Source organism: Bombina bombina, chromosome 3 (genome assembly GCF_027579735.1).
Source record: "Bombina bombina isolate aBomBom1 chromosome 3, aBomBom1.pri, whole genome shotgun sequence".
NCBI classification, from domain to species: Eukaryota; Metazoa; Chordata; class Amphibia; order Anura; family Bombinatoridae; genus Bombina; species Bombina bombina.
This window is the reverse complement of record NC_069501.1, coordinates 671,473,212-671,500,430: the sequence shown is the minus strand read 5'-3', so window position 1 is coordinate 671,500,430 and position 27,219 is coordinate 671,473,212. Positions and strand designations below refer to the sequence as shown.

The 27,219-nt window shown below is 39.7% G+C and overlaps 2 long non-coding RNA genes across 2 annotated transcripts; both read left to right on the top strand.

The window, feature by feature from the left end:
• Window positions 1–1,887: 1,887 nt before the first annotated feature.
• On the top strand, window positions 1,888–12,586 carry LOC128651865 (uncharacterized). The gene is made up of 6 exons (XR_008401203.1): window positions 1,888–1,958; window positions 2,095–2,158; window positions 2,284–2,344; window positions 2,501–2,564; window positions 10,993–11,063; window positions 12,375–12,586. It is a non-coding gene; the product is annotated as an uncharacterized LOC128651865 (long non-coding RNA).
• Window positions 12,587–19,775: 7,189 nt separating this feature from the next.
• LOC128651864 (uncharacterized) lies at window positions 19,776–26,435 on the top strand. Its single transcript, XR_008401202.1, has 4 exons — window positions 19,776–19,806; window positions 19,963–20,026; window positions 24,962–25,032; window positions 26,363–26,435. It is a non-coding gene; the product is annotated as an uncharacterized LOC128651864 (long non-coding RNA).
• Window positions 26,436–27,219: the final 784 nt, after the last annotated feature.

The following is a 27,219-nucleotide window of genomic DNA, read 5'->3' as shown; positions in this document are numbered from 1 at the left end:
GGGGTCCCTGGACTATGGTAGCATAGGAAGAGTGCCAGGGCGGCAGGGGCTACCAATTTTGCAAAGAAATTGAACCAGGTTGTAGTTTCAAGTGGCTCGGTCCTGGACAGAGGACAAATTTTTGTTTGTCATCTTGTTTCTTTTATGGCGAGAGACTCTGCTCCATTCTTGGCGTGGGGGTCTCTGTTCCAGTGGGTCAGGGCTAGGATCCCTGATTGTAGGTAGATCTGGAGGTTTGATTCCCAGCTGGGTGCAAAAAGTGTCCAAATCTTCCTGGGATCTGTAAGTTATTGTGGCATTGTCCTATATTACTTTCAAACAAAAGGGAAATCCCCAGCGATAGGGGATCTTCAGTTCCCTTAGGTGCATTGTAAGTGGCCAAATTTCTCTTCTTTTGGTTAGTGTCATTTGGCTGAGGTCTGCGAAAAATTGAAGGGCATGGCCCTCAAATGTTATAGGGGCTTGTTTCCTGGCCGCAGATAAGATACTTTCTTTTTCTTTAAAACGTGTAAATTTGAGGATGATGTCTCGTGGCGGTGCTGTGTCTTTAGGTGGTGGCCGGAGGGCTCGGTGGAATCTATCCAGTTGGAATTCGGCAGGGGTCCCACTGTGATTGTCCCCTCTCATTAGCTCATTAAACAACTTTTGCAGAAAGGGCAACAAGTCCGCAGATTTAATGGATTCTGGTACACCTCGACCTGGTCATGTAGTTGTTAAATGAGATTAGAGTTTTGAGTGGTATGACGGATCTGCTGATCTAAGATTCTATCAGTGTGTTCCACATCCTCTTCAAGATGCATAATTCTGTTGCCAATCTCAGTTATTTATTTTTTAACTTCAGAAAGACTTGATTTTATCATAGAGTTTACTTGTGAGATAAAACTAGTAAAATCTTCCTTTGAGGGGAGTGACATACTGTCTGCTTTTGTGAGAGTGGTATCCCCCTCTGTTTGGCTTTCAGTGGTATTTAAAGTGTTTACAGTCTCGTGTGAGAGAGAGGGGGGGAATGCGGTGCAGAGACCTCCATAGTTTTGAAGTGAACTTTTGATGGTGCTGGAGTAAGCCCTTTACCAGATTTTTCAGTTCTGGGCCCTTTTTTTGATGCCATGAGGGGATATGTGAGTAGAAAGAGGACGCTGAGTATAGTAAAATGCAGCCTTTCAAAACAGGTGAACTGCAAACTTCAAGTGGCTCAGGACACTTTTTAACAGTTAGAGATGCAGCTGTCCTAAGATTAAGGGTTGAATAATTTAGGTTCTGTTTCTCGTTACAACGATAAAGATGGCGCTCAATGTAAATTAAATATTGTCTGATGTCGCAGTGGAGGAGCGCAGCAAGTCGTGTATATAGTATCCCCTACTAAACGGATGATTTATCTCCTTTGGAGCATAATTAGGATATTGCGGTTGTTGAGCAGTTATGTCCACCTCTTAATCCGCCTGCCTCCGGTTCAGCTTAATTGCTGTGGGGCTTCCAAGTGTCGGGTAGACCTTTATTGTACAGCTGGGCTGGTGCAAGGAGACACAAAACAGGCCGGAGTTGTGCGGCGGTATCACTAGCAGCCACGTGGTCGGCCATTCAGCTCCGTGTCGGCTGAAGTCCAGAGCTCCGTTCTGCCTCTCCAGCGGGTTCACCAGTTGTCAATTGGTGTCCGGTCACTGTGTGTTATAGATCCCAGGCCATAGGTCTCTTTTCCATGTCCTTTAGCTGTTAGAAGGACCGACCTCACTTTGGAGCTCTAAGAGCCTGCGTCCATCTTGGTACAGGCTAGCTCCGCCTCCCCGTGCATTTCATTTTTAAATGTAACTATTTTTACATGTACCCTTAAAGTTATATTCTTCCATTAGCTTGAGACCTATATATCTTTGTTTTAATATTTTTAAACAGGTCTCTTTACTTGAGCTTCCCAAGAAGTTTTAAATAGAACTGTTCTTCAAACCCTTGGAATGGAGGAAGAGGTAAGCTTTTTTATTTATCATCTCTTTTGGGTTAAACTGTCTTTACATTTGTGTTTTTTATAAAAAAATATTTATATATGTTTTATATTTAGCTAAACTAACTTTGTATGTTTTTTTTTTTTATATTTTTAAACAGGTCTCAAGGTTCCCAAGAAGTTTAAGATAGAACTGTTTGTCAAACCCTTGGAATGGAGGAAGAGGTAACCTATTTGTTTCACCATCTCTTTTTGGTTAAGCCATATATAAATTTGTGTTTTTTTTATACAAACATTTAGTTATGTTTTATATTTTTGTAAACCAACTGTGTGTTTTTTTTTTTAAACAGGTCTCGTGCTTCCCAAGAAGTTTTCAATAGGACTGTTCAAACTGTCGGAATGGAGAAAGAGGTAAGCTATTTTATTTACCATCTCTTTTGGGCTAAACTGTTTTATTATTGTGTGTCTTTTATTGTTTTTTATTTTATTTTAAAAAGAATTAAGATGTGTGTTTTTTTATTTTGCTAAACTAACTTTGTATTTTTTTTTGTAATATGTTTTAAACAGGTCTTGAGCTTCCCAATAAGCTTTACATAGAACTGTCCATCAAACCCTTGGAATGGAGGAAGAGGTAAGATATTTTATTTACCATCTCTTTTGGGCTAATCCCTTTTTCTTTCATAAGGTGGGGAAAGCCCATGAGCCATCACATGTGGAATTAAACTCCAGTCCATTTGGAGGAGGCAAAAAATACCACGGGCCTTTAATCCTTCCCACTTCCCAGTACACCTCAGTCTTATCTGCCTCCATCAGAGAAGGTGAAAATTGAAGTTCTCTTCAGGGGTTCTCAGACCCATGTTAGACCCATTATCCCCTTCAGAGAGCTGGGAATAGGAAAATGGAATGTACTTGAGTAAACTTACAGTCATAGTAATTCTCCCTTGGGAGTTTGTCACTGACCTGGCTCAGTTGTTGCTGGGAATTATGCTTCAGCCTCCTCCTGTTGACCTCTCAATGTACTCCTGCTTCAGATCTAGCCAGGGTGGGCTATTGTGCTGGACACAGGTTTACTGCAGCTGTGTAAGAAAGGTGGGGCCAGTTCTAACAGGTAGGCGAAGATGAGTATTTACATAGCCCACAGGCTATTGGTATGTATATTGTTAATTTTACACCTAGCCTGAGGACAATACACACATAGGTTTTTCTCTCTGATGGGTTTAGGTCACTTTATAACTTAGAGTCCGTCCTGGGTATTATCTCTTTACATTCTTTGTGTGGAGGTCAGTTCTTGCCATTGGAAACTCTTTGTGTTATAGATGTGCTGACTGAGAGACCATTACAGTATAGGGTAGATCCCAATGAAGTTACCTAGATACTTCTGATTTTAAGGAATATTTGCACTCCTCTATTTGTGAAGTTCTGGCATCTTTGCTTCCCCAGAGCAAACATTGTTTAAGGATTCTGATGTGTAAGATTCAGATACTTCATAAGGTGAGATACTGTTAGATAGTAAGGATTCTTCGTTGGAGCTGGAACAGTGCATATTTAAGATAGATTATCTGCACACTTTGCTGCAAGAAGTTTCCTTACTCTGGGAGTTCCAAAAATCTGTTCCTACAGAAGAAAAGATTGGTTAAACTAGATTTGTTATTTAAGCCTGATAAAACTTTGGAGAGTTCAAGAAGATATTTCCAATTCCTCACAAAAATGTGGAATTTTGGCAATCTATTTCAAAAGTGAATGGAGCTATTTCTACGCTTGCTGAAAGTACTACTATCCCCTTAGAGAATATAATCTCTTTTAATGACTCCATGGATAAAAATCTAGAAGCTTTTCATTGGAAAGTTTTAATCAAACATGATTTTTTATTCAGGCCAGCAATCAATGTGACCTAAGTAGTGGGTGCTATCACCTTATCAGAGATGTTTTCTCTTCAGAAACCTCTAATTAGAGAAAATTCAGGATTGTCTTAAAATGATCAAGGTTGCTAATTCCTTCATTTTTGACAATTTTAAATAATTTACATTAAAGCAAAGATTTGGTTCTCACAAGAGCTTTGTGGCTCAAATCTTGGTCTGTAGACATGGGGGCTGATTTATCACGGCACAAATGGAGCCGTGTACCCCTGTTTTCGCATGAGCCTTCTGGCTCGCCAAAAACAGGAGTTAAGAAGCAGCAGTCTTAAGACCGTTGCTCCTTAACTCGTCCACCTGCTCTGAGGTGGCGGACAGGAATCCGCCCGATCTCATTTGATCGGGTTTATTGACACCCCCTGCTAGCGACCGATTGCCCGCAAATCTGCAGGGGGCGGCATTGCACAAGCAGTTCACCAGAACTTCTTGTGCAATGATAAATGCTGACAAATATGATTTTCGTTGTAAAAGGATTGCCTTCCTAGACAAACATTTCCAGTTTGTGGCTCTACCTTTCAAGTTGGATACAGATCCAAGAACCATCACAAAGGTTCTGAGAGCTATGCTAGCAGTGCTGTGGTCAGTCATTAATGGTGAGATTAGGGCACATTACATGATACTTATGCAAGAGATCATAGAGCCGATTTATCAATGTCTGTCTGACATGATCCGCTGAAGCGGACCATGTCTGCCAGACATTGCTGAATGCCAACAGCGTATGCATGTGCAATGCCACCCCCGGCAGATTCACGGCCAATCGTCCGCTAGCAGGGGGTGTCAATCAACCCGATCGTACACAGAGGAGACGTACAAGTTAAGGAGCAGCAATCTTAAGACTATTGCTTCTTAACTCCTGTTTCCAGCGAGCCTGAAGGCTCGCACGCAAACAGAGGCATTGGGGCCGATACGGGGGTTGGTACATCGGCCCTAGTGCCTCAATAAAAAATTACATTATTATCATTATTATATATATATCCTCAGTGCCACTGAACAGAAAACAAACATCTGGCAGGTCGGGTATGGGTCCTGGGCATAGTTTGGGCAGCCCTGCTCTAAGTCCAGGGTTCTTCAATTCCACTTCTTAACAGCCACTAACTGTCAGAAACTTACCTAATCCCACAACAGGCTCCTGCCTCCACATAGAGCAAAGCTGAGGCCTGTCTTCTGCTGCTGCTCTCCCTAGGCGTATGGTGCCACATGCTGCTCTAATTTAAAGGGGCAACAACTAATTACAAGAACTCCTACCTATGTGGCCACAGGTGTGGGAATTCTTTTATAAACTTACTCAGCCCATCACTCTGGGGTGAGTTATTGAGGAGCTTACCTCGTGCTTACCGGCCCTCCTGTTCCTTTTCTCACTTATCCTAATATCCCATGACATCCTGCTTAGTCTCCTCTATCTGGCTGTACCAGTGACAGCTTACCTGTATCCAGCTGTACCTGCTGCATTCACCTGGTATCCCGTGACTGTCTCACCAATAGTACCCGCTGGGTATCCTTGCTTAACTTACTGCACTCACCTAGTATCCCATGACAGCCTTCTGAGCCTCCTGTATCCTGCTGTACCAGTGGAAGCTTACCTGTATCCAGCTGTACTTGGTGCACTTACCTGGTATCCTGTGACTGCCTGCTGAGTCTCCTGTATCCTGCTGTACCAGTGGCAGCTTACCTGTATCAAGCTGTACCTGCTGCACTAACCTGGTATCCCGTGACTGCCTGCTGAGCCTCCTGTATCCTGCTGTACCAGTGACAGCTTACCTGTATCCCGCTGTACCTGCTGCACTTGCCTGGTTTCCTGTGACTGTCTCACCAATAGTACCCACTGGGTATCCTGCTTAACCTACTGCACTCACCTAGTATCCCGTGACAGCCTACTGAGCCTCCTGTATCCTGCTGTACCAGTGGAAGCTTACCTGTATCCCGCTGTACCTGCTGCACTCACCTGGTTTCCTGTGACTGTCTCACCAATAGTACCAGCTGGGTATCCTGCTTAACCTACTGCACTCACCTAGTATCCCATGACAGCCTACTGAGCCTCCTGTATCCTGCTGTGCCAGTGGAAGCTTACCTGTACCCAGCTGTACTTGGTGCACTTACCTGGTATCCCGTGACTGCCTGCTGAGTCTCCTGTATCCTGCTGTACCAGTGGCAGCTTACCTGAATCCTGCTGTACCCAATTCAGCCACCTGCTATTCCGTGACAGCCTCACCATAAGTACCCGCTGGGTATTCTGTGCCTGCTGAGTATCCTGTATCCCGCTGCTGAGTCTGTGCTTACTGTACCAGTGGCATATTACCTGAATCCTGTTGTTACTACTGCATCTATCAGGTATCCTGTAACAGCCTGTACACCTATACCTGTTGGACATTGCGACCTGTTGGACATTGCTCCTGCTTTCCCTCTTGGTACCTAGTTGCTGGTCTGATCTCATGGTCCTGACCTTTGGCCTGTTCCTGGACTCTGCAGTTGTTTTAAACCTTAGTTTTTGTTTCTCTTGCTTTATTAAAACTTTTTAAAATACTTTTGGTTTCCTGTACATCTATTCCTGCATATTCAAGTTACACTCATCCTAACTGTCACACTTACACTAACAGACCAGTGCATCAGTAGCACCATGGCTGAGAACAAGTTAAAAGGGACATGAAACTCAAAATATAACTCATGTTCAGAACATGTTAATTTAAAAGACTTTACTTCTACTATCAAATTTACTTCCTTTGTTGAAAAGCGTACCTAGGTAGGCTTAGGAGCAGCAATGCACTACTTGGAGCTAGCTGGTGTTCGTTTGCACATATGCCTCTTGTCATTGGCTCAACAAATGTGTTAAGGTAGGTCTGTGCAAGTACATTGCTGCTCTAGGTTTAAATGCTTTATCCTCCCCCCTGGAATTTGCAAGCACACAGCAATTGCTCCAGGTGCAAGTACAGCGGTATACGTGAAAATAAGAAACAGCACCCACAGTTCACAGAACACGGAGAAGGCTTACCATGCCTATCTGCACATCCACATAAGAAGGAACCTCTCCAGCTGTGATAAATTAAAAGACGTTTATTTTTCACACAGGGTCCACAAACATATAGCGACGTTTCGGGTAAACACTTAGCGTGAAAAGTCACTGTATGTTTGTGGAATCTGTGTGAAAAATAAAGGACTTTTAATTTATCACAGCCGGAGAGATTCCTTCTTATGTGCAAGTACAGAGGTCTCAGTGACTGGCAAACTGTTTATGTATTTTATTACCTCACATTGCAGCTGTACCGCTTGTGGCACAACTGCTTTAGTATCATTTACAGTCATGTTGCCGCACAGTCTGCTCCTTCTGAAGTTCCTGTACAGTGACTCACAAAAACGGGAGTGGTTACCTGTGTGTCATCAGTTGCTAGGCTAAATTCTTGCCTCCCAGCTTGTGCTTCTAAATGCTGCTGAGTGAGGGGAGGTGCAGAGCTGGTGCTCAGGTCCAAAATGGGTGTGGGTGCCAGCTAATATAATATATTGGGTATGAACAATATTCAGGGGTTATTCCTCTGATCTGAACTCAAAGTTTGGTATATAGGTGGCATGATGTCTCATTGGGCACAAAGCTGGCATAAAGTAGCAGGCTGCAAGATTCAAACAATTAATATTAGGTCTTATCTGGGCATATAACAGCAATAAAGGGGGCTACTGAGACCATACATCTGTTCAGATATATAATTTAGGCTGTGGGGCCATAGATCTGACCTGATCTCTCATTAGAGCATACAGCTGAGCTAATGAGGCCGAATTATCAAATGTCTGTCGGACCTGATCCGACAGTGCGGAACAGGTCCGACAGACATCGATGAATGCGGAGAGCAATGCGCTCTCCGTATTCAGTATTGCACCAGCAGCTCACAAGAGCTGCTGGTGCAACGCCCCCCCCTGCAGACTCGCGGCCAATGGGCCGCCAGCAGGGAGGTGTCAATCAACCCGATCGTACTTGATCGGGTTGAATTGTAGCGATTCCTGTCCGCTTCATCAGAGCAGGCGGACAGGGTTATGGAGCAGCGGTCTTTAGACCGTTGCTCCATAACTTGTGTTTCTGGCGAGTCTGAAGACCTCAATGTCTCCTTTAAATGTATATTTTGCACAAATGGGGCTACAGGGGCATGAACAGTTATGACATATCATGTATGTGATCTAAACTATTACTTTCACATACAGCTGGCAAAACATTACTACTATTTTGGTAAACAAATATTATTTCATGTATGTACCTTAATGTGTTTGATTAAAAGAATGTCTTATGTGGTTGTAAGTTAGGGACCCAGGGAGGAAGATACCTTAATGTGACCCTGGGACTATCACTATTTAGCTAAACACTGTAACGCTTCCATTTTTCTTTTAGTCTAGCTGTGTGCCTGAAAGAGTGTCAGACTTTCTATCTTTTTACATATATATTTATTTAAACAAAATGCTTTCTCATCATATTGCAGATGCCAATGGTCACGTGACAGCATCATATACTAAACTGTGCCTTTAAATTCTACCCTTTAGCTTTTATGCTCCTTTAAGATAGTTTAGAAACGTACCACCTTGCTATAGTGTGTTTAGAGAATATAGATTACCATTTCACAAAACCCTAACTGCTAAAAAGCTATTTTCTGTGCCCTGGTGCAGTGTGACCCTGCAACCAGCTGCAAGGGTGCCCTAATCCTTTTTGCCTTCCAGCAGCATTTGCCCTGCTGTAAAGGGAAACTATAATCAAAAATAACCAAAATAAGATACCATTGTTCAAAAAAAGATTGATTTATTTTTAATTAAAAGTACTATAATATCAAGATCTTCATTTTGTCAACTGACCCAGGTTAGTAAATTCACCTGCATCCCCCCGACCACTTGAAAGGAAAACTTTACCCCATTTTTTTCTCCACATTAATTTGTTTCCAATGATCCATTTGAACTACTGGAGTGTATTAAAATGATTAAAAAAGGCTCCTTTTATTTTATTTTGGCATTTTAAATATCTGACTTTTCCTGTGCTATCTATTCTGAAAGTTTCTATACTTAAGTATAGGTTAAAAAAAACCTGTGTAATATTGAAGAAATTACACTCCCAGTAGGAGGTAGAAGAGATAAGCAATTAAATGTTAATTTTCAATTGTTCTGAGTATTGGTCTTTAGTTTAGAGGGGAGAAGCACCAATCATCTGTTAGCAGCACCCAGTAGCGCATTGCTGTGGTGCCTACCTAGGTATGCTTTTCAACAGAGGATACCAAGAGAACAAAACAAATTTCTCAATAGTATTTAAATGACATATCTGATACATGCAAGTTTAATTTTTCCTTTCATATCCCTTTTTAAAGGGACTGAATCACTTTAGCTAAGCAAACTACTATTCTATTAGAATATAACACTTCATTCAAGGACATATTTATAAGATTTGTTCCATATTGGAAACCTCTAGAGGGGCAGTTCACCTCATTGTTTATGGTTAGAGCTGGCGAGTTACCATGGAGCCTGTGATGTCACAGAGGAGCTTTTGTGGTGTTTGAGTAGCAGACGCTATAACTTTATAGTGTGAATCTTTATCAGGGATGGTCTCATATTTCACTGGACAAGATTCAGGATCATCAGTAGATAATTAAAGTTGCCAATACTTACTTTTGTGATGCTGTTGTGGAAATAATCTTCATCAATGCCAAAATGCAGCATGGCCGTTTAACTAGAAGAGCCTGGTGGTTAAAATCTTGGTCGTCGGATATGGTTTGTAAAGGCAGATGTTGTCTCCTCCTTTTCAGGGGCAGATTTTATTCAATCCCGGACTGTACGCATGTTCTTCTACAGCAGTTTTTGATGTTTTTCTGATTTAGCCATTGACACTCTTCTTCAAGGCAGCAATCCAGGATAAATACAGCAGAATAAACTAACAAATAGGTACATGTGACACTAGGACACAGGCTGGACCGAAATAACTTGAAATATACAGGGAAAAGATACGCTGGAAACTGCAACTAAGCTGGTGCATTGAGCCTAGGCATAAGAATTTCCTAAATAGAAACTGAATCAGAGATCAGGTGGGAGAGAATTAATCACACAGGTTCCAGCAAAAGAGGTTGATGCCCAAAGCAAGCTGACTGACAGGGAAGCCCAGTATCATCCTTAAAGAGACAAGGGTATAAAACAAGCAGGCATGGCATAGACACCGTTTACCATTAGACAGATGTTTTATCCAGTATCTCCTCCTTGGAACCTTTCTGGCCCTATGGGTGTTATAAACAACATCCTTACACGTATGCATGGTTTGGATACTCAACTTCTGTGTGGAAGATAATATCTTATATCTAATACACTTTCTTCTTGGCTAAAGCAAATGATTAGTAAGGCTGGTAGAGAGATCTGATTCTACTTCTAGGGCTTTTAGGAATTAAGTATCTGTGGAACAAATCTGCAAGACATCTATTTGGTTCTTACATTTTTTACTCTATTTTATCATTTAGATGTTTTTTGTCTCTTATGTTTTTAGTAGGAAAGTTCTCCAGGCAACAGTATCTGTCATTAGTTTTCATGTCTTAAGTTTATGTTCCGCGCTTTCACTGTTATTTCGTGGACTCCACAACTTGAGTATTAGATCACAGATGCGATGTCTTGTGGACTCTCTACACCTTATGAAAGAAAACAAAATTTATACTTACCTGATAAGTTCATTTCTTTCATGGTGATAAGAGTCCACAAGACCCACCATTTTTATACTCGGCAGCAGTTCCAGTTTGCACTTAATTTACCCTACCTTTATCTTTTCTGATTTTCTGTTCCTCTTCTTCCTTGGCCATATTTTTGACTGAGGTAATCAGTGAAATGGATGGGATTAAAAGCTCTTGGTATGTTGAGTATTTTTTGCCTCCTCCTAGTGGACTGGAGCATAATCCCACATGTGATTTCTCATGGACTCCACCATGAAAGAAATTAATTTATCAGGTAACCATTATTTTATTTTTTTTAAAGCTCTTCTTTTAAAATCAAATTTATACAAATTGTATAAATATTTTTTAAAATATTTTTATATTGGTGTAAATCTGTAATGATCCTGAAAACGTACTAATCATGGAGAAAGTTTCCTTAACCTCTTTTTTTAGCTTGTATATGTTTGTATACTAAGTTTGTATGTTTTATTTTTTATATAAACAGGTCTCTTAACTTGAGTTTCCCAAGAAGTTTTTAATAGAACTGTTCATCAAACCACTGGAATGGAGGAAGAGGTAAGCTGTTTTAATTACCACCTCTTTTGCATTAAGAACTTTTTAGATTTGTGTTTTTGATAAAAGTATTTGCTTTTGGAGAGCTGCTAACATCTCTAGAGGACATGAATGGAAGTGAAGCGAAGTGATATTCTCTGTAGGGAACTGGAATGGTAGAGAGTTTGTGGAGCTGAGATAGGGAAGGGGATTTAGTTTAATACGTTTTTCAACTAGAGTTTTGTATGAATTGTTTTAATATTAGAATAACAGCTTTGTTTTGATTTTGGAAGGACCAAAAAGGTCACCAATCAGAGTGACACATCCCCTCTTCCTCTATGGAGTATCTGATTAGTGGTGGGATGGTGTAGGAGAGAGAGAGGAAGTGATTGTCAGTGCACACTGGTTGATGCACCTTTTTGTTTTTTTGGAAAGAGCAGGTAATCTTAAGTAAAATATGGCAGTGGAATTACTAATGTTTTAATGTGTGTCCTCTATATTAAAGGGCTAGTCAATGTACAAATTAATGCTACATAATTATGTAGATAGTGGAAAGGATTTTAAAGATTTAACTCCTTAAACTCATACTTACTTCACCTTTCTCCCAGCCTCTTTTGCTCTTCTGGTTTCTTCAACAACGAGGTTTCTAATCACAGAGCAATCGGTCATCTTGTTGAACTGCATGTAGCACACTATCACGCTGGGTAAAGCTGTCGGCTGATTTACCCAGCACAAGAGCGCACTACATGTAGTTCAATGACATGACCTGGTGCACTGTGATTAGACCGCACACCCGTGACGTACTGTTGAAGAAACCTGAAGAGCAGTAGAGGCTGGCAAAGAAGGTAAGGTGAGTATGGTTTTGGTGGTTGGGGGGTAAATCTCCCTTTTCTTTTGCATGTGCCGCTAAGTTAATGTTACATAATTCTGCACATAGTTCAGAATTATGTGACATGAATATGAATGTTGACTGGCCCTTTAATTTGTAATGTAGCCTGTACATGTCTGATTGTCTTTTTATTAGCATTTTTAAATATTTCCACCAAATATTATTCTAAATTTAAAATATTGTCTGTTTTTTTTTAACTTGTTAAAGAGTTGTTAAAAAAATAGCTTAATTTTTTCAAACATAAGGAGATTATTGTTTTATTTTTATTAAGCTCCTCTTTTGGAATCAAAATTATACAAATCTAATGTCTTTTTTAATACAAAATTATTGACATTGGTTTAAATTTGTAGTGAATCTGAGAGGACACTAATCATGTTGCAATATTCTTCACCCTCTATTTTTATGTTCTATATTTTTGTAAAATAACTTTAATATTCTTTAAACAGGTCTCTTTACTTAAGGTTCCCAAGAAGTCTTAAATTGAACTGTTCAGCAAACCCTCGTAATGGAGGAAGGAGGTAAATTATTTTATTTACCACCTATTTTAGGTTAAAACCTTTTGTGTTTTTTTTTTTTTTTATAAAAGCATTTAGGTGAGTTGTCTAAACCTCTACAGTACCCAAATGGAAGCCAAGCAGAGTGGCAGCCCCCCTCATCCTCTGAGGGGAACTGGAATGGTAAAGAGCTTGTGGAGGTGAGAGAGGAAAGGGGGTTGTCACACTGTTTGGTCTGTCTTTGGGTTCTGTAGAAATCAGTAGGTGATCTTATAGAATTTATATAAATAAAATTAGATAGATGAAAGTTTGATGTGTGTCCTTCCTTTAAGTTTGTAATTTATATTGTATTTAGCAGTGTATTCGGTTTTTGTTGAGTATTATACCTCCTTATTTGATTTAACATTTATTTTATATATTTTTTTGTTATTACTTTTAAATTAAGCTAAAAAAAATCTTGTTTTGGCTGAACCTTTAAGGGATAGAAAGGTCAAAATTGAAATGTGCATTTTATTATTATTTATTTTTTTTTAAATAAAGTTTTATTGAGTAAAAATAAGCATAGTACAGAATATCATACCACACATATTCAAATGTTACAAATAGAAAAAGGGAAGAGAGGATAAGGGGCAAACACAGATATATCTTTTGCCAGGGAGTGAAAAGAATGAATCAGTCTTTTGCCCATTACCTAGGCCATTCACTTAAATGTCCAGCTGTGTTCAATATGTACTTGCCGATCATGTGGGTAATCAAACTACACTTTTATGAGAAACCATCACAAATTTTGCAAAATTCAAACTCAGAGCCTATTTAACCATCATTCCAATTGTTGTAAAAGAGGAAGGGGGGGGGGGGAGGGATCAGCCCCGGTGGGCAGTTTAGATTAGCTAATGTTCATGTTGTTTTACTATCTAAGGTGGTCTTATAGGAGCGTGTAGTAATGTTTGCCAGTAAATCTGGATGTTATGGTATAGGGGCAAACAATCACTCTTAAAATAAGAGTATTCTTCCACAGAAAGGAGTTCAGATGTGTTAAGTAGCCACTCATGCACAGTAGGTACACCTGTAGACTTGATAAAGGCGCAAGTTACAGCGCTGAAACGCCTAGAAAACCTGACATCGAGTGTGGATACTATTGGCTCCAGCAGAAGAACTACAGGAACACTCACCCCACGATCCGGTTACCCGATAGGTCCTCCGTGCACCACGTCAGACGGGCATCAAACACACCTGGGTAGGAAGTAGTTGCGGAAGAAATTCAAACGGCGGCACGCCGACTGGAGAAACAGCAAACTCAGCTTGTACACAGAAGCACTCTTCCCAGAACCCACGGCACCACGAAAAAGTTAAAAGAACACGGAGGTAAGGGATATCGGAGGTCCGGTTAGGGGGAGTCTAGCTGATACTTTTAATTTTAACTATAACATTGGGATTTTTAACAGTCTCAGGACAAGTTGTGGCCACAATTTAGGAATATCCTATCAGATACATCACAAAAGGATTACAATATCTGAACTCACTGAACATTATCAAGTTTTAAATCGTATTTTTTACAGGGTATGGACATGCTCTAATATATATGCTTAAATTAAATATGGTATGAAACACCTTATGAATTGCCTATACCAGTAGAACCTGTTTTTTTAACCAAGTTTTAAGTAAATGCTTTTTCTTATACAACTGTTCAGTTTTATTATTTGCTTATAAGTTGGAGTAAAGTATATTTACAGTATTGTGCATGTATCACAGATAAAAGTCTAAAGGAACATAGAACATAAGAATATTGAAAGTCAGTAATCTGTACACAATAACCAGAACCTATAAGAACAGGAGTAATTTAAACAGCATCCGATGCAGATGGAATAAATTATATACGTACATATACACGTACACTTCACCTCACACTAACTTTGAAACAATATATATTGTTGTATCAGGCAATTCTAGAGTTGCCGATTAGGAGAATAATCACCAACACATTTTTTCACTAGTGGTGTAACACGAGGTAAACACTTTGTAGCAGATTCATATTTATAATATAAACACAGGCATACTAATTAACGATTTTCATGAGAAGATTTTTAAGGAATTTATGGAATAGTTAATAGAATCACAGTCCAACTCACAGCTCTCTTTGAGCGCTCCCCACCCCCACCTTGCACACTTTCACATAATCTGATATTGGGAGCATATCAGACTTGGGGAAGCAAGTTGAGTCTGATCTAAACTTCACTCCACATACCCTTTTTTTGTTTATCAAATTCCTCTAGCAGGTGTGGCAAAGACCCATGCGGATGAGTTAGCAGGGTAAGGACATCGTCGGCATAAAGGGTGAGTTTATATGTATTTGGACCTAATTTTATGCCAGATATGTTGGGATTATTTCTGATGTGTGACGCAAGTACTTCAATTGAGATGGCGAATAGCAGAGCCATTTTGTATGTTAAAACTATCAGACAAAGTCCCATTCGTGCGAACCCTTGCCGTGGGGCGAGAATATAAGCTAAATATCCTTTGAATCATGACAGAGCCGAAGCCGAAGGCCTCCAGACACTGCTTCAGAAAGTTCCAGTCCAGTCGGTCAAACGCTTTTTCAGCATCTGTAGAGATTAGGATAGATGGTATGTTCGACCGGCTGGACTGTCCGATCAAGTGCAGAACTCTGATAGTATTGTCTCGGGCTTCTCTTTTTGGTATGAAGCCCGATTGGTCGACATGTATGATTTGGGGGAGTATTCTATTGACTCGGGCGGCAAGGATCTTAGCATAAATTTTCAGATCTGAATTTAATAGGGAGATTGGCCTATAGTTGCTTACTAGTGTGGGGTCTTTATCTGGTTTAGCTATGACAGAAATATGTGCTTCAAGGGAGCTCCTAGACCATTTCATACCGTCATCTATAGATTGAAATAGAGACGTGAGATGTGGGATTAATAAATTCTTAAACTGCTTGTAATACATATTGCTGAAGCCATCAGGGCCAGGGCTTTTATGGGAAGGAAGAGATTTTATAGCCTCCGCCACTTCTTGAGGTGAGATAGGGTTGTCTAAGGTTTCGGAGGTTTCTTTAGGTATAGTAGGGAGTGAGGCCTCTGCAATATATTTTCCTGTAGCTAATGGGATGCCTGCTGTGCGCAGGGTAGGTAAGTTGTATAGTGTACTGTAATACTTTTTGAATTCGTCTGCTATTGAGAGGCTACCTACCACAGGATCCCCAGAGTTATCTAGTATTTTATGGATATAAGAGTTGAGTTTATGCTCTTTAAGGGCTCTAGCTAGCAACGGGCCTATTTTATTAAATCTGGCTAAGTATAATTTCCTAAGGTATAGGGCTCTGGTTTGTGCTTCTGCTTATAACAATTGGTTGAGTTCGTTTCTGTAGTGTTGAAGCTGACTAGATAGTGCTACATCATGGGGAGCCTCCTGGTGTCGCCTCTCTAGAGTGTAAATGGACCGAAGAATACTGTCATGTCGGACTCTATACTGCTTCCTTTTCCCCGCTTTATATTTAATGAACTCACCCCTCAACACAGTTTTATGGGCTTCCCAGAGAGTATGGGGGGAGATATTATCTATGTTGTTGAATCTGAAGTACTCTGCCATAGTCTCCGCCAGCCTCTTAGTCAAGGCATTGTCTTTAAGTAATGACTCATCCAATCTCCATATGTATGGGGATAACGGGGTGTTTAACCATTTTAAGCTTAAGGAGACCATGGCGTGGTCAGACCAAGTTGTTGGGATAATGTCAACCTCCATGACCGAGTCATAAAGGAGTTGGTCTGTAAAGATATAGTCAATTCGGGAGTGATTTCTATGGGGATTAGAGTAAAAGGTGAAGGTGTGCTGAGAGGGGTGTCTCATTCGCCATGCGTCAATCAATGCTAATTGATGAATTAGGGATGTCGTATCTGACAGTGTTTTGGGAGAAACGCTACTTCGGCCCGATGAACAGTCCAGTGTTGGGTCAAGTGCTATGTTACAGTCGCCCGCTAAGATCAGCGGTCCAGTCTGGTTAAGAAGGAGGTGTCGCTTTAAGTTCTTAAACAATTTGGTGTGTTTGGTGTTAGGAGCGTAAATATTAGCCAGAGTGAGTGGTCTATTGTGAAAAAGTCCTGTAACCATAAGCCATCTACCTCTGGGGTCTGCCTCAACTTTGTTTAGCTGGAAAGGGACATTTCTGCTGATCAGGATCCCCACTCCCCCTACTTTTCTAATATTATGGGCAAAGTATCCCGTTGGGTAGTCTTTATTTGCTAGTGTGGAGGGTGAGTCTTTGGGGAAGTGGGTCTCCTGCACAAAAACGATATCTGCCTTTGATTGTTTAAACCATGCTAGTGCGACAGAACGCTTGGTCGGGGAGTTCAGTCCCTTAGCATTCTGTGTGACTATAGTTAACACTCCGGTTGCCATGGATTGATATATGTGGTTGAAACATTGTTGTGGGTCTGGAGGGAAGAGTTATGTGCTACAGTAACGTTAGTTAACAGCGAATAGAAGTTATGGCTTACCTGACTTGTGGAGATCTCGTTACCACTGAAAACCCGGGCTGACCACCAGGGATATAGGGTTGGGGATGGGGAGGGTGGAGAGGAATAGAAAGCAATGACCATTCTGGAATGAAGAAACACACATGTAAACAATACAACAATAAACAAGGTAAAACAAAAAAGAGATAACAATTTAACGAAAATGATACTCATAAGTTTCACTTAGGAAAATTTCCTAGAGGAGGAAAAAAGTGATTGCTACAGCTCTTGGTAGCAGGTCGGTTAACTGATATGCATACAAACAGGAAAAGTTTTGATTAGACATACATATCTAGCGTACTATTCAATTATGAGCCAAAAGTTCTAGAAAGTTTTGGCTGCATACAATGTAGACCATCTTGGCGACAATCAGAATGTACTCTGGACCTCGGTCCATGATAGAAGGGACAGATTGTTGGAAGCTTTGTAATTCAGTATTGTCCTGATTTGAATAGAACATAGGGTACCTCAGCGTTCATGGAGGACTATAGAAGTGTAGCACCAGGGGGGGTCCCTGGACTATGGTAGCATAGGAAGAGTGCCAGGGCGGCAGGGGCTACCGATTTTGCAAAGAAATTGAACCAGGTTGTAGTTTCAAGTGGCTCGGTCCTGGACAGAGGACGAATTTTTGTTTGTCATCTTGTTTCTTTTATGGCGAGAGACTCTGCTCCATTCTTGGCGTGGGGGTCTCTGTTCCAGTGGGTCAGGGCTAGGATCCCTGATTGTAGGTAGATCTGGAGGTTTGATTCCCAGCTGGGTGCAAAAAGTGTCCAAATCTTCCTGGGATCTGTAAGTTATTGTGGCATTGTCCTATATTACTTTCAAACAAAAGGGAAATCCCCAGCGATAGGGGATCTTCAGTTCCCTTAGGTGCATTTTAAGTGGCCAAATTTATCTTCTTTTGGTTAGTGTCATTTGGCTGAGGTCTGCGAAAAATTGAAGGGCATGGCCCTCAAATGTTATAGGGGCTTGTTTCCTGGCCGCAGATAAGATACTTTCTTTTTCTTTAAAACGTGTAATTTGAGGATGATGTCTCGTGGCGGTGCTGTGTCTTTAGGTGGTGGCCGGAGGGCTCGGTGGAATCTATCCAGTTGGAATTCGGCAGGGGTCCCACTGTGATTGTCCCCTCTCATTAGCTCATTAAACAACTTTTGCAGAAAGGGCAACAAGTCCGCAGATTTAATGGATTCTGGTACGCCTCAACCTGGTCATGTAGTTGTTAAATGAGATTAGAGTTTTGAGTGGTATGACAGATCTGCTGATCTAAGATTCTATCAGTGTGTTCCACATCCTCTTCAAGATGCATAATTCTGTTGCCAATCTCAGTTATTTATTTTTTAACTTCAGAAAGACTTGATTTTATCATAGAGTTTACTTGCAAGATAAAACTAGTAAAATCTTCCTTTGAGGGGAGTGACATACTGTCTGCTTTTGTGAGAGTGGTATCCCCCTCTGTTTGGCTTTCAGTGGTATTTAAAGTGTTTACAATCTCGTGTGAGAGAGAGGGGGGGAATGCGGTGCAGAGACCTCCATAGTTTTGAAGAAGGAGTGAACTTTTGATGGTGCTGGAGTAAGCCCTTTACCAGATTTTTCAGTTCTGGGCCCTTTTTTGATGCCATGAGGGGATATGTGAGTAGAAAGAGAATGCTGAGTATAGTAAAATGCAGCCTTTCAAAACAGGTGAACTGCAAACTTCAAGTGGCTCAGGACACTTTTTTAACAGTTAGAGATGCAGCTGTCCTAAGATTAAGGGTTGAATAATTTAGGTTCTGTTTCTCGTTACAACGATAAAGATGGTGCTCAATGTAAATTAAATATTGTCTGATGTCGCAGTGGAGGAGCGTAGCAAGTCGTGTATATAGTATCCCCTACTAAACGGATGATTTATCTCCTTTGGAGCATAATTAGGATATTGCGGTTGTTGAGCAGTTATGTCCACCTCTTAATCCGCCTGCCTCCGGTTCAGCTTAATTGCTGTGGGGCTTCCAAGTGTCGGGTAGACCTTTATTGTACAGCTGGGCTGGTGCAAGGAGACACAAAACAGGCCGGAGTTGTGCGGCGGTATCACTAGCAGCCACGTGGTCGGCCATTCAGCTCCGTGTCGGCTGAAGTCCAGAGCTCCGTTCTGCCTCTCCAGCGGGTTGACCAGTTGTCAATTGGTGTCCGGTCACTGTGTGTTATAGATCCCAGGCCATAGGTCTCTTTTCCATGTCCTTTAGCTGTTAGAAGGACCGACCTCACTTCGGAGCTCTAAGAGCCTGCGTCCATCTTGGTACAGGCTAGCTCCGCCTCCCAGTGCATTTCATTTTTAAATGTAACTATTTTTACATGTACCCTTAAAGTTATATTCTTCCATTAGCTTGAGACCTATATATCTTTGTTTTAATATTTTTAAACAGGTCTCTTTACTTGAGCTTCCCAAGAAGTTTTAAATAGAACTGTTCTTCAAACCCTTGGAATGGAGGAAGAGGTAAGCTTTTTTATTTATCATCTCTTTTGGGTTAAACTGTCTTTACATTTGTGTTTTTTATAAAAAAATATTTATATATGTTTTATATTTAGCTAAACTAACTTTGTATGTTTTTTTTTTTATATTTTTAAACAGGTCTCAAGGTTCCCAAGAAGTTTAAGATAGAACTGTTTGTCAAACCCTTGGAATGGAGTAAGAGGTAACCTATTTGTTTCACCATCTCTTTTTGGTTAAGCCATATATAAATTTGTGTTTTTTTTATACAAACATTTAGTTATGTTTTATATTTTTGTAAACCAACTGTGTGTTTTTTTTTTAAAACAGGTCTCGTGCTTCCCAAGAAGTTTTCAATAGGACTGTTCAAACTGTCGGAATGGAGAAAGAGGTAAGCTATTTTATTTACCATCTCTTTTGGGCTAAACTGTTTTATTATTGTGTGTCTTTTATTGTTTTTTATTTTATTTTAAAAAGAATTAAGATGTGTGTTTTTTTATTTTGCTTAACTAACTTTGTATTTTTTTTTGTAATATGTTTTAAACAGGTCTTGAGCTTCCCAATAAGCTTTACATAGAACTGTCCATCAAACCCTTGGAATGGAGGAAGAGGTAAGATATTTTATTTACCATCTCTTTTGGGCTAATCCCTTTTTCTTTCATAAGGTGGGGAAAGCCCATGAGCCATCACATGTGGAATTAAACTCCAGTCCATTTGGAGGAGGCAAAAAATACCACGGGCCTTTAATCCTTCCCACTTCCCAGTACACCTCAGTCTTATCTGCCTCCATCAGAGAAGGTGAAAATTGAAGTTCTCTTCAGGGGTTCTCAGACCCATGTTAGACCCATTATCCCCTTCAGAGAGCTGGGAATAGGAAAATGGAATGTACTTGAGTAAACTTACAGTCATAGTAATTCTCCCTTGGGAGTTTGTCACTGACCTGCCTCAGTTGTTGCTGGGAATTATGCTTCAGCCTCCTCCTGTTGACCTCTCAATGTACTCCTGCTTCAGATCTAGCCAGGGTGGGCTATTGTGCTGGACACAGGTTTACTGCAGCTGTGTAAGAAAGGTGGGGCCAGTTCTAACAGGTAGGCGAAGATGAGTATTTACATAGCCCACAGGCTATTGGTATGTATATTGTTAATTTTACACCTAGCCTGAGGACAATACACACATAGGTTTTTCTCTCTGATGGGTTTAGGTCACTTTATAACTTAGAGTCCGTCCTGGGTATTATCTCTTTACATTCTTTGTGTGGAGGTCAGTTCTTGCCATTGGAAACTCTTTGTGTTATAGATGTGCTGACTGAGAGACCATTACAGTATAGGGTAGATCCCAATGAAGTTACCTAGATACTTCTGATTTTAAGGAATATTTGCACTCCTCTATTTGTGAAGTTCTGGCATCTTTGCTTCCCCAAAGCAAACATTGTTTAAGGATTCTGATGTGTAAGATTCAGATACTTCATAAGGTGAGATACTGTTAGATAGTCAGGATTCTTCGTTGGAGCTGGAACAGTGCATATTTAAGATAGATTATCTGCACACTTTGCTGCAAGAAGTTTTCCTTACTCTGGGAGTTCCAAAAATCTGTTCCTACAGAAGAAAAGATTGGTTAAACTAGATTTGTTATTTAAGCCTGATAAAACTTTGGAGAGTTCAAGAAGATATTTCCAATTCCTCACAAAAATGTGGAATTTTGGCAATCTATTTCAAAAGTGAATGGAGCTATTTCTACGCTTGCTAAAAGTACTACTATCCCCTTAGAGAATATAATCTCTTTTAATGACTCCATGGATAAAAAGCTAGAGGCTTTTCATTGGAAAGTTTTAATCAAACAGGATTTTTTATTCAGGCCAGCAATCAGTGTGGCCTAAGTAGTGGGTGCTATCACTTTGTGGTGTGACGCCTTATCAGAGATGGTTTCTCTTTAGAAACCTCTAATTAGAGAAAATTCAGGATTGTCTTAAAATGATCAAGGTTGCTAATTCCTTCATTTGTGACAATTTTTGAAATAATTTACATTAAAGCAAAGATTTGGTTCTCACAAGAGCTTTGTGGCTCAAATCTTGGTCTGTAGACATGGGGGCTGATTTATCACGGCACAAATGGAGCCGTGTACTCCTGTTTTCGCACAGGTCCGACAGACATCGATGAATGCGGAGAGTAATGCGCTCTCAGTATTCAGTTTTGCACCAGCAGCTCACAAGAGCTGCTGGTGCAACGCCGCCCCCTGCAGACTCGCGGCCAATGGGCCGCCAGCAGGGAGGTGTCAATCAACCCGATCGTACTTGATTGGGTTAAATTGTGGCGATTCCTGTCCGCTTCATCAGAGCAGGCGGACAGGGTTATGGAGCAGCGGTCTTTAGACCGTTGCTCCATAACTTGTGTTTCTGGCGAGTCTGAAGACCTCAATGTCTCCTTTAAATGTATATTTTGCACAAATGGGGCTACAGGGGCATGAACAGTTATGACATTTCATGTATGTGATCTAAACTATTACTTTCACATACAGCTGGCAAAACATTACTACTATTTTGGTAAACAAATATTATTTCATGTATGTACCTTAGTGTGTTTGATTAAAAGCATGTCTTATGTGGTTGTAAGTTAGGGACCCAGGGAGGAAGATACCTTAATGTGACCCTGGGACTATCACTATTTAGCTAAACACTGTAACGCTTCCATTTTTCTTTTAGTCTAGCTGTGTCCCTGAAAGAGTGTCAGACTTTCTATCTTTTTTCATATATATTTATTTAAACAAAATGCTTTCTCATCATATTGCAGACGCCAATGGTCACGTGACAGCATCATATACTAAACTGTGCCTTTATATTCTACCCTTTTGCTTTTATGCTCCTTTAAGATAGTTTAGAAACGTACCACCTTGCTATAGTGTGTTTAGAGAATATAGATTACCATTTCACAAAACCCTAACTGCTAAAAAGCTATTTTCTGTGCCCTGGTGCAGTGTGACCCTGCAACCAGCTGCAAGGGTGCCCTAATCTTTTTTGCCTTCCAGCAGCATTTGCCCTGCTGTAAAGGGAAAATATAACCAAAAATAACCAAAATAAGATACCATTGTTCAAAAAAAGATTGATTTATTTATACTCAGGTTAGTAAATTCACCTGCATCCCCCCGACCACTTGAAAGGAAAACTTTACCCCATTTTTTTCTCCACATTAATTTTTTTCCAATGATCCATTTGAACTACTGGAGTGTATTAAAATGATTACAAACGGCTCCTTTTATTTTATTTTGGCATTTTAAATATCTGACTTTTCCTGTGCTATCTATTCTGAAAGTTTCTATACTTAAGTATAGGTTAAAGAAAACCTGTGTAAAATTGAAGAAATTACACTCCCAGTAGGAGGTAGAAGAGATAAGCAATGAAATGTTAATTTTCAATTGTTCTGAGTATTGGTCTTTAGTTTAGAGGGGAGAAGCACCAATCATCTGTTAGCAGCACCCAGAAGCGCATTGCTGCAGTGCCTACCTAGGTATGCTTTTCAACAGAGGATACCAAGAAAACAAAACAAATTTCTCAATAGTATTTAAATGACATATCTGATACATGCAAGTTTAATTTTTCCTTTCATATCCCTTTTTAAAGGGACAGAATCACTTTAGCTAAGCAAACTACTATTCTATTAGAATATAACACTTCATTCAAGGACGTATTTATAAGATGTGTTCCATATTGGAAACCTCTAGAGTGGCAGTTCACCTCATTGTCTGTGGTTAGAGGTGGTGAGTTACCATGGAGCCTGTGATGTCACAGAGGAGCTTTTGCTCACAAACAGGTATCAACTCTTGAGTCAGTGATCACATTTGCTCTGACAATGGATAGGGAATTAGTAACTTATTATAGAAAAGCTTTTTTTGCAGGCTATTTTTTTGTCTTCAGACCAGCAGTTTGTGGTGTTTGAGTAGCAGACGCTATAACTTTATAGTGTGAATATTTATCAGGGATGGTCTCATATTTCACTGGACAAGATTCAGGATCATCCGTAGATAATTAAAGTTGCCAATACTTACTTTTGTGATGCTGTTGTGGAAATAATCTTCATCAATGCCAAAATGCAGCATGGCCGTTTAACTAGAAGAGCCTGGTGAATAAAATCTTGGTCGTCGGATATGGTTTGTAAAGGCAGATGTTGTCTCCTCCTTTTCAGGGGCAGATTTTATTCAATTCCGGACTGTACGCATGTTCTTCTACAGCAGTTTTTGATGTTTTTCTGATTTAGCCATTGACACTCTTCTTCAAGGCAGCAATCCAGGATAAATACAGCAGAATAAACTAACAAATAGGTACATGTGACACTAGGACACAGGCAGGACCGAAATCACTTGAAATATACAGGGAAAATATACGCTGGAAACTGCAACTAAGCTGGTGCATTGAGCCTAGGCATAAGAATTTCCTAAATAGAGACTGAATCAGAGATCAGGTGGGAGAGAATTAATCACACAGGTTCCAGCAAAAGAGGTTGATGCCCAAAGCAAGCTGACTGACAGGGAAGCCCAGTATCATCCTTAAAGAGACAAGGGCATAAAACAAGCAGGCATGACATAGACACCGTTTACCATTAGACAGATGTTTTATCCAGTATCTCCTCCTTGGAACCTTTCTGGCCCTATGGGTGTTATAAACAACATCCTTACACGTATGCATGGTTTGGATATTCAACTTCTGTGTGGAAGATAATATCTAATATCTAATACACTTTCTTCTTGGCTAAAGCAAATGATTAGTAAGGCTGGTAGGGAGATCTGATTCTACTTCTAGGGCTTTTAGGAATTAAGTATCTGTGGAACAAATCTGCAAGACATCTATTTGGTTCTTACATTTTTTTACTCTATTTTATCATTTAGATGTTTTTTGTCTCTTATGTTTTTAGCAGGAAAGTTCTCCAGGCAACAGTATCTGTCATTAGTTTTAATGTCTTAAGTTTATGTTCCGCGCTTTCACTGTTATCTCGTGGACTCCACAACTTGAGTATTAAATCACAGATGCGATGTCTTGTGGACTCTCTACACCTTATGAAAGAAAACAAAATTTATACTTACCTGATAATTTCATTTCTTTCATGGTGATGAGAGTCCACAAGACCCACCATTTTTATACTCAGCAGCAGTTCCAGTTTGCACTTAATTTACCCTACCTTTATCTTTTCTGATTTTCTGTTCACTGATTACTGAGGTAATCAGTGAAATGTATGGGATTAAAAGCTCTTGGTATGTTGAGTATTTTTTGCCTCCTCCTAGTGGACTGGAGCATAATCCCACATGTGATTTCTCATGGACTCCACCATGAAAGAAATTAATTTATCAGGTAACCATTATTTTTTTTATTTTTAAAGCTCTTCTTTTAAAATCAAATTTATACAAATTGTATAAGTATTTTTTTAAATATTTTTATATTGGTGTAAATCTGTAATGATCCTGAAAACGTACTAATCATGGAGAAAGTTTCCTTAACCTCTTTTTTTAGCTTGTATATGTTTGTATACTAAGTTTGTATGTTTTATTTTTTATATAAACAGGTCTCTTAACTTGAGTTTCCCAAGAAGTTTTTAATAGAACTGTTCATCAAACCACTGGAATGGAGGAAGAGGTAAGCTGTTTTAATTACCACCTCTTTTGCATTAAGAACTTTTTAGATTTGTGTTTTTGATAAAAGTATTTGCTTTTGGAGAGCTGCTAACATCTCTAGAGGACATGAATGGAAGTGAAGCGAAGTGATATTCTCTGTAGGGAACTGGAATGGTAGAGAGTTTGTGGAGCTGAGATAGGGAAGGGGATTTAGTTTAATACGTTTTTCAACTAGAGTTTTGTATGAATTGTTTTAATATTAGAATAACAGCTTTGTTTTTATTTTGGAAGGACCAAAAAGGTCACCAATCAGAGTGACACATCCCCTCTTCCTCTATGGAGTATCTGATTAGTGGTGTGGTGTTGTAGGAGGGAGAGAGGAAGTGATTTTTACACTGGTTGATGCACCTTTTTGTTTTTTAGAAAGAGCAGGTAATCTTAATTAAAATATAGCAGTGGAATTACTAATGTTTTAATGTGTGTCCTCTATATTAAAGGGCTAGTCAATGTACAAATTAATGCTACATAATTATGTAGATAGTGGAAAGGATTTTAAATATTTAACTCCTTAAACTCATACTTACCTCACCTTTCTCCCAGCCTCTTTTGCTCTTCTGGTTTCTTCAACAACGAGATTTCTAATCACAGCGCAATCGGTCATCTTGTTGAACTGCATGTAGCACACTATCACGCTGGGTAAAGCTGTCGGCTGATTTACCCAGCACAGGAGCGCACTACATGTAGTTCAATGACATGACCTGGTGCACTGTGATTAGACCGCACACCCGTGACGTACTGTTGAAGAAACCTGAAGAGCAGTAGAGGCTGGCGAAGAAGGTAAGGTGAGTATGGTTTTGGTGGTTGGGGGGTAAATCTCTCTTTTTCTTTTGCATGTGCCGCTAAGTTAATGTTACAGAATTCTGCACATAGTGCAGAATTATGTGACATTAATATGAATGTTGACTGGCCCTTTAATTTGTAATGTAGCCTGTACATGTCTGATTGTCTTTTTATTAGCATTTTTAAATATTTCCACCAAATATTATTCTAAATTTAAAATAGTGTCTGCTCTCTCTCCCTCTGTCCTCTCTCATGTCAGCAACTTGTTAAAGAGTTGTTAAAAAAATAGCTTAATTTTATCAAACATGAGGAGATTATTGTTTTATTTTTATTAAGCTCCTCTTTTGGAATCAAAATTATACAAATCTGATGTCTTTTTTAATACAAAATTATTGACATTGGTATAAATTTGTAGTGAATCTGAGAGGACACTAATCATGTTGCAATATTCTTCACCCTCTTTTTATAATGTTCTATATTTTTGTAAAATAACTATAATATTCTTTAAACAGGTTTCTTTACTCAAGGTTCCCAAGAAGTCTTAAATAGAACTGTTCAGCAAACCCTCGTAATGGAGGAAGGAGGTAAATTATTTTATTTACCACCTATTTTAGGTTAAAACCTTTTGTGTTTTTTTTTTTTAATAAAAGCATTTAGGTGAGTTGTCTAAACCTCTACAGTACCCAAATGGAAGCCAAGCAGAGTGGCAGCCCCCCTCATCCTCTGAGGGGAACTGGAATGGTAAAGAACTGGTGGAGGTGAGAGAGGAAAGGGGGTTGTCACACTGTTTGGTCTGTCTTTGGGTTCTATAGAAATCAGTAGGTTATCTTATAGAATTTATATCAATAAAATTAGATAGATGAAAGTTTGATGTGTTTCCTTCCTTTAAGTTTGTAATTTATATTGTATTTAGCTGTGGTTTTTTTTTGTTGTATTCGGTTTTTGTTGAATATTATACCTCCTTATTTGATTTAACATTTATTTTATATATTTTTTTGTTATTACTTTTAAATTAAAATCACTGCTTCCACTAACATCAAAACTCCTTGAAAAACTAGTTTACAATCGCCTAACCCACTTCCTGTCCGCCAACTCCTTGCTTGACCCACTGTAATCCGGATTCCGCCCAAAACACTCAACTGAGACTGCCCTTACTAAGGTCACAAACGATCTTCTCTCTGCTAAAAATATTGGCCACTACTCTATACTCATCTTACTTGACCTCTCAGCTGCCTTTGACACAGTTGACCACCCCTTCCTCCTACAGACCCTTAGCTCTTTTGGCCTCTGTGACACTGCTCTTTCCTGGATTCACTCCTATCTTTCTCACAGGTCTTTTTCTGTGTCATTTGCCGGCGACTCCTCCTCT